The sequence below is a fragment of the Triticum dicoccoides genome, chromosome 6A (genome assembly GCF_002162155.2).
Source record: "Triticum dicoccoides isolate Atlit2015 ecotype Zavitan chromosome 6A, WEW_v2.0, whole genome shotgun sequence".
In the NCBI taxonomy this organism is placed as follows: domain Eukaryota; kingdom Viridiplantae; phylum Streptophyta; class Magnoliopsida; order Poales; family Poaceae; genus Triticum; species Triticum dicoccoides.
In genome coordinates this window covers 52,167,906-52,180,571 of record NC_041390.1, presented here as the reverse complement: position 1 = coordinate 52,180,571, position 12,666 = coordinate 52,167,906, and positions in this window count along the sequence as shown.

The window sequence follows — 12,666 nt, the reverse complement described above, 5'->3', positions numbered from 1 at the left end:
TCCATCTTATCCTGGATCCACCGAGCCTCTTCACTGCTCTTATGGACTCGGGGTTACTATTGAGATGGCTGTGCAGGACGCCGCCTACTCTATGATGACCATTATGCGAGTCAGATCTGGTATATTTCGGGACTCTGATTTCCGGTATATGCCAGGATCACTTCCGGGAGCACAAGGGTATCTCCAGGCTATCTATGCTGACCCCACTCAGGAGGATTCACGGACTCGCACCACTGCTGAGATGCTCGAGGATAAGGACCGTGAAAATCGGGCCTTAAGGCTAGAGCTCTTCAACACACGTGCTGACCACTGGGCCACTTTGACTCGGTTCGCACCGGCGGTGCAAGCTGGATATTCAGATATGCGCGATCTCTATCCTGTGAGATCTGCTCTGCCAGACGTGATGGTTTGGCGTGATGTAGGAGGCATCACCCCACCTCGCGGTCCCCGCAGGCCACCGTTTGTTGGTCCAAGGCCTCATCCTAGCCCCTATGGTCCACAAGCTCCGCGAGACCGTCTGTTTCCAGATGATCATGTTGAGCTTCCAGGCTATGGAGGTGACTTCTACGAGGACTACTACGGATCGGTCTGAGTTAGTGGTAGTATCACTAGTTCGCACTAGCTGTGTCGTCTATCGTCCCGCGTGACTCGTGGGATATGACCTAGTTTGTACTCCTTCCGGAGGTGTAGAAAAATAATGTATAGGAGCTTGGAATGCCTCCGATGAGATGTAATCCTCTTTTCACCGTAATAGTACTTTGTTTGGTCTTGTACTAAACCCTGTATGGTGTGTATGACGATGGAATAAAAGAAGCAGTTTCTGTATCTACCATGTCATACGGATGATCATCTTGCATTCCGAGTTATTTCTTACATTATGAATCCTATGTCGGAATTTTATCATCCTGACTAAATCATTGTCTTGTTTACCTAGGATGGTCAACACGCGCGCTAACCCTGCTTCTCAAGAGCAGGCCGAAGGCAGTGAAGCCAGGGATGTAAATCTGCCTCATCCTCCTTCACTAGCCGAGGTTATGATGGAAGCTGAGAGAAACAAGCGGGAGACAAACCGTTTGTTGGAGCGTATTGAACAGAATACAACACACCATCAGAGGGCTAACGTGGTGTCACTCAGTGATTTTATCAAATTGCATCCACCCACGTTCCACCACTCCGTCGAGCCTCTCGACGCTGATGACTGGCTTCGCAGTATCTCTCATAAACTGCGTTCCGCGCTGGTAGCGGAGGCTGACAAGGTCACCTTTGCTGCATATCATCTTGAAGGCCCCGCCAGTCTATGGTGGGAGAATTATGGAGCTATGCGCCCAGCGGGCCATGTCACTACTTGGGCTGAATTCAGCGAGGCTTTCCGTGAACATCACATTCCGGAGGGTCTCATGGACCGTAAACGTGAAGAATTTTGCAGTTTCACCCAAGGCCGACTTTCTGTGGATGCTTACAGCAGGGAGTTTGGTAATCTCGCACGATATGCAACCGAGGAAGTGTCTACCGATGCCAAGAAGCAAGCAAGGTTCCATAAGGGCCTTAGTCCTGAGCTTCGCCGCGACCTGCGTCTGCATGAGTGCACATCTTTTTCGAAACTTGTCAACAAAGCCATCAGTGCTGAAACTGGTCAGACTGACTATGACGCAACACGCAAGCATGGCCGTGACATGGGTTCCTCATCCGGTGCTGGTCCTCAGAAGCGCCGCGTGTGGGTGCCCAACACCGCCCTGCCACCCAGGTTTACACCGAGGCCATCCTTCCAGGCGCCTCGCCCCGTTCAACAGTCTGCTCCAGCCAAGCCCTACGGGGGTCCAACTAACAATGCTCCTCCACGTACCAGTTCCGTGACTTGTTTCAAGTGTGGGGAATCTGGTCACTATATGCGTGAGTGTCCCCAGACCAACCCCAATCAATCTGCTAAAGCTGTTGGCCGTGGCAAGCCGACAGGAAAAATATTCCACGCCAAGCCGGTCACCGCTTCACGTGGCCATGTCAACTGTATCTCTGCCGAAGAAGCTCAAGAGGATCCCAACGTCGTTCTCGGTACGCTTCTTGTTAACTGCCACCCGGCATCTGTTCTTTTCGATACATGAGCCTCTCATTCTTTTATATCCGAAAGTTATGCTCGTTTGCATAACGTTGCATTCTGTGACATGCCATCCACTATGGAAATCTCTACCCCTGGTTCTAGATGGCAGACCTCTAGGGTAAGTTATGGAAATGAAATCCAAGTCGACAGACTTGTTTTCCTCGCGTCTTTGATAGCCCTTAAATCTTCAGATATTAATATCATTCTGGGTATGGACTGGATGTCGGCTCATCATGCCCAAATCGATTGCTTCTCTAGGACTGTTCAACTCACCCATCCTTCGGGAGAAATAGTCAATGTCTTGACCCGAATAGCCAAGCGACAATTATATTCTCTTAACGCCAGCCCTTTGCCAGACCTTGAGGACGTTCCGGTAGTCCGTGACTTCCCGGATGTCTTTCCAGAGGAATTGCCAGGTGTTCCACCTGACAGGGATGTTGAGTTTGTAATAGACCTCATTCCAGGAACCGTTCCGATTGCTAGAAGACCTTATAAGATGGCACCCCTAGAACTAGCCGAGCTTAAGAAACAACTCGATGAGTCCTTGAAAAAGGGTTTCATCCGACCTAGCTCATCTCCGTGGGCTTGCCCCGTCCTATTCGTCAAGAAGAAGGATGGTACGGACCGGATGGTTGTAAATTACCGACCTGTCAACTTGGTCACAATCAAGAACAAATATCCGCTTCCCAGGATCAACGACCTGTACGATCAGCTCGCTGGATCCTCAGTCTTCTCCAAAATGGATTTGAGGTTGGGCTACCATCAAATCAAAATCAGAAACGGGGACATTCCTAAAACGGCCTTTGTTACTCGTTATGGCCAATACGAGTACACCGTCATGTCCTTCGGATTAACCAACGCTCCAGCCACCTTTTCTCGGTTAATGAACTCAATCTTCATGGAGTATTTGGATAAATTCGTCGTGGTTTACCTCGATGATATACTCATCTACTCCAAGAACGAGGAAGAACATGCCGAACATCTAAGGCTAGTGTTGCAGAAACTTCGAGAGCATCGCCTTTATGCCAAATTTTCTAAATGTGAATTCTGGTTGTCAGAAGTGACCTATCTGGGTCATGTAATATCTGGTAAAGGTATTGCTGTTAACCCTGAGCGAGTTCAAGCCGTCCTTAATTGGACTCCACCTGAATCGGTCAAGAAAGTTCGGAGCTTTCTGGGCTTAGCGAGCTATTGTCGTCGCTTTGTCGAGAACTTCTCCAAGGTTGCTAAACCTCTAACCGAACTCCTCAAGAAAGATAAAAAGTTCGAGTGGACTCCACAATGTGAGCACAGCTTTCAGGAACTGAAAAGACGCCTGACTTCTGCTCCCGTACTAGTACCGCCAGACTTCTCTAAGGACTTTGTTATCTACTGCGACGCCTCGCGACAAGGACTAGGTTGCATTCTCATGCAAGATCGACACGTAATTGCCTACGCTTCACGGCAATTGCACCCACATGAGGAGAATTATCCTACTCATGATCTAGAGCTTGCAGCAGTAGTCTATGCACTTAAGACCTGGCGACATTACCTCCTCGGTAATCGTTGCGAAATATTCACTGATCACCAAAGTCTGAAGTACATCTTCACCCAACCGGATTTGAATCTCAGGCAGAGACGTTGGGTTGAATTGATCACAGACTTTGACTTAGGAATAACCTACACCCCAGGGAAAGCCAACGTCATGGCTGATGCGCTAAGTCGTAAATCTTATTGTAACAATCTGGTGTTACAACAAAGTCAACCGCTTCTCCATGAGGAATTTCGGAAGCTTAACCTTCACATTGTTCCTCAAGGATTTCTTTCCACCTTGGTGGCGAAACCTACTCTTACGGATCAAATCATTGCTGCCCAGAAGCGAGATAAGGGAATAGCTAAGATCAAGGAGAACATTGCTAGCGGAGGTGCTAGTTGTTTCTCCACAAATGATCATGGTGTTGTGTACTTTGAGAACCGTCTAGTGGTTCCCAAGAACCAGCATCTACGGCAGTTGATCCTTAAGGAGGCTCATGAATCTCCTCTCACTATTCATCCCGGTAGCACTAAGATGTATCAGGACCTACGCCAGAGGTTCTGGTGGACTAGGATGAAGAGAGAAATTGCTCAGTATATTGCAAATTGCGACGTCTGTCGTCGTGTAAAAGCAGAGCACCAACGGCCTGCTGGCACCCTTCAACCCTTAGCTATTCCTGAATGGAAATGGGATAAAATTGGTATGGATTTCATTACCGGTTTTCCCAGGACTAAGAGAGGGAATAATGCTATCTTCGTCGTGGTCGATCGTCTTTCCAAAGTAGCCCATTTCTTACCTGTTCGTGAGAGTATAACCGCCAGTCAATTGGCAGACTTATACATCTCCCGAATAGTGTGCCTCCATGGTGTTCCTTTGGAAATTAACTCGGATCGAGGAAGTCTTTTCACCTCTCGATTTTGGGAAAGTTTCCAAAATGCTATGGGAACCCGTCTCTCCTTTAGCACAGCTTTCCACCCTCAGTCAAGCGGTCAAGTGGAACGCGTCAACCAAGTTCTAGAAGACATGCTTCGAGCCTCTGTTATCTCATTTGGAATGGACTGGGAGAAGTGTCTTCCATTTGCCGAATTCGCTTACAACAACAGCTATCAATCTAGCTTGGGTAAAGCCCCCTTTGAAGTTCTCTATGGACGACGGTGTCGAACACCCCTTAACTGGTCAGAGACCGGGGAAAGACAATTCTTTGGCCCGGATATGATCCAGGAAGCAGAAGAACAAGTTCGCATCGTTCGTGAAAAGTTGAAAACAGCCCAATCTCGTCAAAAGAGTCAATATGACCGAAAACATAAGGCTATGACTTTCGAGGTTGACGAGAAGGCTTATCTTCGGGTCACCCCTCTGAAGGGAACCCATCGTTTCGGTATCAAAGGCAAATTGGCTCCTCGTTACATTGGACCTTTTCGCATTCTCGCCAAACGAGGAGAAGTTGCCTACCAGTTGGAACTACCTCCGCATCTCTCCAGAGTCCATGATGTCTTCCACGTTTCCCAACTCAGGCGTTGCTTCTCGGATCCTATCCGTGAAGTGGACCACGAAACGCTTGATCTCCAGGATAATCTTACATATCGAGAGTACCCCATTCGTATCCTCGATCAGGCCGAGCGTACCACTCGACGCCAGAACATCAAGTTTCTCAAGGTTCAATGGTCGCACCATTCTGAGGATGAAGCAACTTGGGAAAGGGAGGATCGTCTTCGACTTGAATATCCCGCCTTCTTCTCGGAGGAACCCAAATCTCGGGACGAGATTCTTTTGAGTGGGGGTGAGTTGTCACAACCTAGCTAGTCATGCATTAGAGTGTTGCATCATGTTTATTCTTTCATCAGAAACTTGAAATGGGGATGACAGAACCCCCAGTCCCCTCTGAAACCAACTAGGGTTTACTAAAATAATTTTCAATGAACCTGAAATGCCCTTCTAAAATGTCCATCATTTTTGTCTTGGTTCAGAACCTCTGCCAAAAGTGGTGCACATTTTCCTAGGCCATCTTAGGGTTTTTGAATTAATTCATAAATATTTGAATTTGGGCATTTAAAATTATATAAAATATTTAAATGCTCAAATACCTCCAAACTAAAATGTTTCATGTTGGAAATAATCCAGCTATGGACCAGGAGTGATTTGGTGATTTTTGAAATTTCCTAGGTATTTTATTTAATCCAACAAAGTTGCAGAAGTATTAGAAAAACAGAAAACAGAAGAAAATGAAAAAAAACTTACCTGGCGCCTGCCCCGGCCCACCTGCCGGCCCAGCCCAGCACCGCTCCAGCGAGCTGCTTGCCGGCCAGGCAGGCAGGCAGGTGCCCGACGGCGACCGCGGCGTGCGCCACGCACCTGCTCGCCGCCTCGCCGCTCCCCTCGCCAGGTGACGTCGAGGATCGGCCTCCCTCTCTCCCCCGAACCCCCCAGACACCCCCTCTCCTCTCCAGCTCCTCCCCCTCGCACGCCCCAGCCATGGCCGACGCCATCGCCGCCACCCCCTCGCCGTAGCCACGCCCTCCGACCACCCCACGCCGTCTCACCGTGTCCAGGAGCTCCGCCGCTGTCCACTTCATCGAGCAGCCGAGCCCCGAGCGCTCGCAACGCCCGAGACCACCGCACCGACCTCGCCCGAGCTCACCGTCGCCGGAGATCCCCTTCAACGCCGTCGTCGCTCCGGTCCATCTCCGGCCGCACCAAGAACTCCGTCGCACTCACTGTGAGCTTAGCCATCTTCCCCTCCCTTCCGTTCTTGCTCCCGAGCCGTGTAGCAACTTCCCGGAGCTCAACCGCACCCACCGCCGTGGAGCTCGTCGCCGACGTACTCCCGGTCATCCTCCGGCCACAAGATGGTGTCCATCTTACTCACCAAGTTCCGCAGCACCTAGCTAGCTACTCCACGAGCCTCACCGAACCCTCTAGCGCCAAGTTCACCTCCGACCGAACCCCGGTGGCCGCCAAAGTCTTCGCCGGCGCCAACTCCGGCCATCCCGACCTCAACGGACTCCGCCAAGAGCTGCGGTTTGTCCTCAGCTTCCCTCCGGTGGTCTCCGCGGCCCATTTGGTGGCCGAAATGGCCAAAACCACTTCCGCCGCCGCGTCGGGCTCGCCGGCGGCTAAACGCCGGTGCAGCCGACCCGGGTTTGACCACGGGTGGGCCCTGGTTGACTCCCCTGAGTCAATGACAGGTGGGGCCCAGCCCTGTTAATTAAACAGGATTAGTTTTAATTAAGTTTTAATTAAAATAATCACCCTGACATGCGGGACCCACTGTCAGGTTTGACCTGGACCAGTTCCGTTGACCTGCTGACGTCACACTGACGTCAGGCTGACGCAGTAATTGATTTTCTGGATTTAAATTAAATCAGGAAATTCCAGAATATTATTTAAACTTCAAAAGTTCATAACTTTTATTCTGTAACTCCAAATTGGACAAATTATATATGAAAAATGATCAGAAAAATCCAATCTATCCATCTGTACTATTTTCATGCATGATCAAACAAGTTAAATTGATGTTTTAAGCAGAACAAGGAAAAGCACTTTAAAAGGCCATATTTGAATTTGAAATTTGAATCCTTGATTCAAATTTGTTCAAACCCTTCTGGTTTTAGTTGCATTAGCCCAATACACTCATTTTGCCATGTCTCATGCATGCATCATATTGTTGCATACTGTTTGGTAACGTTTGTGTATCGGTGCTCTCTGCGGCAGGTTCTGTCCCCGAAGAGTACCCTGATTACCCTAGCGAAGAACCGTATCAGTGCATCGAACCATCAGGCAAGCAACCAACCATTTGATCATATCGATACAATCCCATGTTCTCGCTCCTGCTCTCTTTTACTGCATTAAGACAACGCGATTCAAACTGCTGTGTGCTACGGTAGTTGAACCCATTTCCTCTGCATGACCTGTCATTGCCACAGTAACTAGATGAAACTCACTAGCATGTGTAGGAGTTGATTGAGCCATATGTATGTGTTGTTCCTACCTTGCTATGCCTGCTATGCTTAGAGTCGTGTCAGGTCTGGTTCATCTGGGTGATGGGCTAGAGTGAAATGATTATGTCGGTAATGAGAGTGGTGTGGTGAACACGATTTGGTAAAGGTATCGATGAGAGGCCATGTAGGAGTACATGGTGGGTTGTTTCATTGAAGCCGACCTTAAGCACTGAGATTTGTATGCGTGATTTAAGATACAGCTACTACCATGCATTGGGCCCTGAAATATGACCCCGCTCGACTTCTTATTCACCCTAGCTCTCTGTCCAGGAGTTGCAAGTAGTTTCTGGTGTTTGTAGCCTACTGGAGGCCGTGGACAGCGCTGACCGTAGGGGTGGGCTGTGATGCGGTAGGTACGTGGCCGGGTGTACCGAATACCCGTTAGGTATCTCGGGAACCCTGTTCACATCGTTCGGGGCCGTATGGGAAACCCCGGCCGGACTCCCTGCGGATGGAATCTGAATAGGCGATAAACCTGGACTAGAGGCTTAAGTGTTTAGGTAGGTCGTGGTCTACACCCACGTCGGCTTTCGCTTGAAGTCTGCCGAGCACATGTCGTGTGCAGACGCTAAGTGGTGGAAACATGTATGAAGAAGTACACCCCTGCAGGGTTATCATAATCTATTCGAATAGCCGTGTCCGCGGTAAAGGACTACTTGGTTGCCTATACAGTTCATAGACAAGTAAATGGAAACTGTTAAAGCCTCAAGATAAGTGTGAGTGCCGAGGATGGCTCTTCCGTAGGAAGACGGAGGTGGATCCTCGGTAGTGTATTGAAGTGGTGAGTAGTGGACTCGTGTGCGAAAAACCATTTCAAGTTGAAGTATCGTAGGATAGTCTAGCCAAGAGTCAAAGCTGGCTTGCTGCAATAACTCCACCAACCCTTCTTGATAATATGCATGTATGTAGGATCTGATGTAAGTCTTGCTGAGTACCTTTGTACTCATGTTGCTATAATTTACATTTTACAGAAGACGCTGCAACCCCTTCTGATGGGTTCTATGTAGACGTTGACATCAACGAGTAGGCTAAAGACCCAGGTGGTGACCCTGAGCTTGTGAAGGACCACGTAGTATAGCTAGGCTTTCCAAGCCTCTTTTATTTTATTAGTTGTCTGTACTCAGACAAGTTACTTCCGCTGCTGGTTTGTATGACTGTATGATTTGTATGTTGGGTCGTGAGACCCGTACCTTTGTGTATGTTATGTATGGCTCCCTGAGCCTTAAATAAAGTACTTGTGTCGTAGAGTCATGTTGTGATGCTTCGTTGTATTTGCACATATCGAGCATATTGTGTGTATGATTGAAATGCTTGGTATGTGTGGGATCTGACTATCTAGTTGTTTATCTTTAGTAGCCTCTCTTACCGGGAAATGTCTTCTAGTGTTACCGCTGAGCCATGGTAGCTTGCTACTGCTCTGGAACACTTAGGCTGGCCGGCATGTGTCCTTCTTCGTTCCTGTGTCTGTCCCTTCTGGGAAATGTCACGCTTTGAGTACCGGAGTCCTGTTAGCCCGCTACAGCCCGGTTTACCGGAGTCCTGCTAGCCCAGTGCTACAGCCCGGACCCACTTGCTGATGACCGACACGTTCGAAGCTGGGTCATGGATGCCTGTCCCTGTAAGTCTGTGCCACTTTGGGTTTACGACTAGTCATGTCAGCCCGGGCTCTTTATCATATGGATGCTAGCGCCACTATCATATACGTGAGCCAAAAGGCGCAAACGGTCCCGGGCAAAGGTAAGGCGACACCCGTGGGGATACCGTGCGTGAGGCCGCAAAGTGATATGAGGTGTTATCGGCTAGATCGATGTGACATCGAGTCGGGGTCCTGACACAACTAGATCCATAATCTAGCGCACAGGCTCTCAACATATCCTCCAAAATCTAGTTGACTCTCTCGGTCAGTCCATCCATCTACGGGTGGAATGTTGTAGTTAACTCCAACCTTGTCCCCAAAGTTTGGTGCAGCTGATGCCAAAACTTTGAAGTAAAATGTGTCCCTCTATCTGATACGATGGTCCTTGGAACTCCATGCAGACATACGATCCGGGTCATATATATCTTGGCCAACTTTGCACTTGTATAGGTGGTTTTCACTGGGATAAAGTGAGCTACTTTAGTCAAGCGATCCACTACTACCCATATAGAATCATATCCTGATTTGGTCCTGGGTAATCCGGTGATAAAATCCATGCCAAGTTTATCCCACTTCCATTCGGGTATCGGCATAGGCTGTAACAATCCTGCTGGCTTTTGATGCTCAGCCTTCACTCTCTGACATACATCACATACGGCTACATACTTGGCAATATCCTTCTTCATACCAGTCCACCAGAAACGCTCCTTCAAATCCAAATACATCTTGGTGTTTCCGGGGTGTATCGAGTATGGTGAGTCATGAGCCTCCTGAAGTATTAACTTCCCGATCTCTATGTTATTGGGCACATAAACACGGTCCTCGAACCATAAGGTGTCGTGCTCATCCTCACAAAAACCTTTGGCCTTTCCTACGCTCATTCTCTCTTTTATCTCGGCAACCTCTTTGTCATGCTTCTGAGCTTCTCGAATCTTTCCTAACAATGTAGATTGTACCTCCATTGTTACCAGAACCACTCCGACCACGCCGTCCTACGCCTCACTGCTGCGACTCCACTGTCACAACCATCCACCGCACCAGAGTTGTTCCTGCTACGCCGTCGTTCGCTGCCTCGGATCTGCTTCCCCGCCGCCGACAGACGGCCACCACACCACACTCAACAACTTGGCCATGGGTTCGTCCAAGGCTGCACCGTCCTCCACAACTTCTGGTTTCCAGCGAACAACAAGAAGATCGTCAGAAAAACAGAAGGAGGACACGGCACTGCCAGCATAAAGAGGTATTCCTCTTCCCTTATTCGTGCAAATCTTACGTCCCCGCTCACACCGTATTCATCCCACGAAAGAAACTAGTTGAGCGCTTCTTACTGCATCTTCTTCGTGATACTAAATGCACAAGGTTTCCTCTCTTTTACTATTTCACCTTTGCTAGAGGTCAGTAGCCCGCCTGGATTTCAATTCGGGGTCAGTCGAACCGCAATTAAAAGAAGCAGCACCCGCTTAGGCGCGCGGAGCACCTAGTCCGCCTGTTCCTCGGGGAAGCGGTGCATCGGTGTCTATCTTAGGGGTGTGGGGCGCAGGAGCTGCTTGCGCCCGATCTGGAGGTCGGCGGGGCTTGAATGGATGGCCGGGGGGCGGTGCCAAGCACGGCGGTGCGGTGAGGTCGAGGGGAGGGTGCAGGCAGGGGAGGAATACTGGGTCGGTGGTCGGTGGTCGTTGGCGTTTCGAGGAAGATCGTCAACACTGACTGGCTGGAGGTAGATGAAGGCGATCTGCCCGTTCTTTGTACATCAGACGGTGCAGAAAAAATGGACTGACCTATTTGCTTTCAGTTGACTGTTATTTTCATAGAATCATGTAGTAATTTAGTGTGGCATGCATGTTGTAGAGCTATCATATGTATCCCATCATTTATTTCTCACTGACCTACTATCTGCTACCTTTACACTATACTAATTGTGCACACACTTCACCCATACTCACATTATTGTTTTTTTATGCATGGGTATTTCAGACTCTGACGCAGTGTTGATGAATGCAGAAAAGAAAAGACAGAAGTCGCTCCAGTGTAATTCAAAGACAAGCACTAAGCGTTTCAGCGCTCTAATGGGTGCAGTGTCAGCAGTTGGAGACAGTAAACGTAGCTCTGCAGTTGATGATCTCAATTGCCACACACAACCATCCCAGGTTCTTGCTTTAACTTCGCGCTGTCAAATGGTGTTGCATGTTGCATATGGTGTCTAGCTTGTATTGCTTCCAATTTGGTTAAATTGCATCTGCTTACTTTACACATTATACCTTTGATAATGACATGCCTTCCTGTTTTTGATACATACTACATATGTCTATTAACCATGTTCGTACATCAAACTAATGCTCTTTTGTAACCCTCGTCAATTACTTATGATGAGACAGTCACACGAGTGGGTTACTGTGAGACGCCCTACTCGTTTAAAGAGTGTAGTGTCATCCTCCCCACAAGATTCTGAAGAAACAGCAAGGCTAAATGAAGATAGTCAGCGTAGCTCTCTAGTTGATCACCGCAATTCCCCCACACCACCATCGCCGGTGCTTGCTCTTACTTGGCAGTGTGATATGTGCTTGCATGTTGCATATGGTGTCTACCTTGTAATGCTTCTAATTAGGGTAAATTGCATCTGCTTAGTTAACACATTATACTTGTGAATATGACATGCCTTCCTGTTTTTGGTACATACTACATCTTTCTATTAACCATGTTCTTACATCAAACTACTTTTCTTGTGTATCCCTCATCAATGCTCCTAATTTGTTAAATTGCATCTCCTTAGCTTACACATTATACATGTGAATATGACACGCCTTCCTGTTTTTGGTACATACTACATCTGCCTATCACACCATGTTCTTATATCAAACTACTGTTCTTGTGTATCATGCGTCTATCGCTTATGATGAGACAGTCACGCGCGTGGGTTAATATGAGACGCAATACTCTTATAAAGAATGCAATTTCATCCTCTCCACATGATTCTCAAGAAACAACAAGCCTAAATGAAGATATTGAACATAGCTCTGTACCTGAAGACCGCACTTCCCCTACACCACCATCACAAGTGCTTTCTATAACTTCGCAGTGTGATATGTGGTTGCATGTTGCATACAGTGTCTAGCTTGTAATGCTTCTAATTAGGGTAAATTGCATCTGCTTAGTTTACACACTATACATGTGAATATGACATGCCTTCCTATTTTTGGTACACACTACATCTATGTGTTAACCTTGTTCTTACATGAAACTACCTCTCTTATGTATCCTGCATCAATCACTTACGATGAGTCACCTTTATTCGTTGCATATTATTTCTAGCCTGTTTCCATGTATTGCTTCTAATTTGGTCAAATACATTTGTTAGGGCACCCTTTTAATTTGGCAGAGTGATATTGGTTTCATCTTTCATATGGTTTCTAGCTTGCATCGATTC